Source organism: Papio anubis, chromosome 6, assembly GCF_008728515.1.
Source record: "Papio anubis isolate 15944 chromosome 6, Panubis1.0, whole genome shotgun sequence".
NCBI lineage: Eukaryota > Metazoa > Chordata > Mammalia > Primates > Cercopithecidae > Papio > Papio anubis.
Genome location: NC_044981.1, coordinates 58,707,435 through 58,709,523, shown reverse-complemented (window position 1 = coordinate 58,709,523; position 2,089 = coordinate 58,707,435).

Here is a 2,089-nt window from a genome sequence, read left to right as displayed (position 1 = left end):
ATGAAAGGAGAAATTCCCCTTCTAAAACAAATGAAAAGGACACACAAAAATATTCTTCAGTTTCCCTGCCAATGTGGGTTTCTGCTCAGCCCTGATTTCACTGATTTTTTACCTGTCCTCACTCCAATTTTTTTTTTTTTTTAATGATCGGTTTTAAATCTTAATTCTGTAAATAGATCTACCATTTTCTTAGAAAATGAGCTATTTCTGGGCAGAACTGAAAAGAGGTGGGGACTGGATTCATGAAAGGAACTTTTGAGGGCCTTTGTGAACAGGAGTTCTAGAACCACTAGGGAAGCTGAAATATTACTCCTCATAATTTTTGTATGACCTTCTCTTCAATAAAGGGTGTCAATGTAGCCTTCCAGTTATGTATGTCATAATTAGATGCATATAAAGGAGGAACAAACCCATGCAGTTTCTAGAACAACAAATTAGGGGAAAGATAGAGTGGAAGTATCCTTCTGTCATGGTTCTTACATTCTTATGCTGACCTGAAACCACATTTTTGTGATTGATGAAGGTCATAAGAAAGACTATTTCCTTCACTGAACTTGTCTATTATTCTCACAAGTCAGTTATTCTCTTGGTCTCATTGGGCATGTTTTCACCCAATTTCCTTAGCAGTTAGTGCTGGGAAGACAAGAACTTTGTATTTTATACACTGTACTGTAACATATAATATACATAAATATGAAACAAAAACAAATTCATTGTGATTTCATTTTCTCCCACAATGAAAGAATAGATTTAATCCTTTACCTAATTTGCATCCTTTGCTCTTCCAATCCTGTTCAATAATTCATCAGAAGGCAGTAACTTAGTGGTAAACAACATATTGTTTCCCCTTGTTGGTACTTAGTAAGCTTTAGCTTCTGCAATCTGTTCTCGTGAAATGAATCCCATAATTCCTTTAATCATTTTAGTTACTCTTCTCTGGATCCATTCAATTAGATTACAACTTTTTGGCAAGATAAGTACTTGAGTTGAACAGTCTTTCCATATGTTGTCTCAGAAGAGTGGTAAGGGAAAGGCTTGTATCATTTACATTCACGGCTCAATGGCTACATTCTTTTGACAAAGATAGCTTTCTGGATATAGTACGTATTGAATAAGTGCTTGTGAATGAAAGTGTTTAATATAAACTTATTGACCATTTATTGTTTTTCTAATCCATTTGTTAAGCCCTTTACTGACATTTGGTTTCTCCTTTGGAAAAACAGATTCTAAATAATGGTAATACTTTTAAAATATGTATCATGCTAATATCATAAATTAGGTTATATACCATATGTCCAACCAAGCTTTAGAACACTTTTTACAAAAATGGGCAAATCAAGGGTTCTGGAAAGGATATTATAAAAAACTCATGGATACACATTGAGAAGAAGAGATTGTCCAAATAAGGTAAGGAAAAGAAGATAAAATGAATCAAATTGCATATTCAATAACAATAAAATTCCCAGGAGAAAATTTGGGTAAGTAATACTATGAAGAAATGATTTTTTTTAACATGTCCCAATACATAACTGAATATGTAAACCAGCTTGGAGTTCTTTTCTTTGACATAGGAAAGGGAACATTTCAGAAACAAAAATGAAATTTTTCACAAAACATTTTTTTCCATACCTCAGTGGCACCTGTTTTGCACGGAGACAAGCACATGCAGAAAAAAGTTGTAAAAGTGGAAGTAAACGTGGTTTCAGAAGAGAATTGAGAAAATCTTAGGTAAGACTCTGGTATAAGACATTGTGGGAATTAAACACCCTACTAGAGATCTAGGGGAAAGCACCAAGAGCAAGTCAAATACTAGAATAGGAGATAGAATCCCTTTTCCTGGGGAGGTTCAAGAATCCAAAACAGCCATATTCAGGATGCAGTTTCAGGTATCAGCATCAGAACTAGGTCCAAATCCAAGATCTGGTTGTAGATCAGGCTACACAGAGCAGAAGCTTTAGAGTCAGTCATGGAACCAGTACCAATGGAATGGAAATAGGAATAGTTAATTACTGTCTTTAGGAAATGGGGCTTTTGAAATGGGCCAAGAGAGTCAGGCAGGATTGACTGGTTATAGTATTGGCTTGGCCTT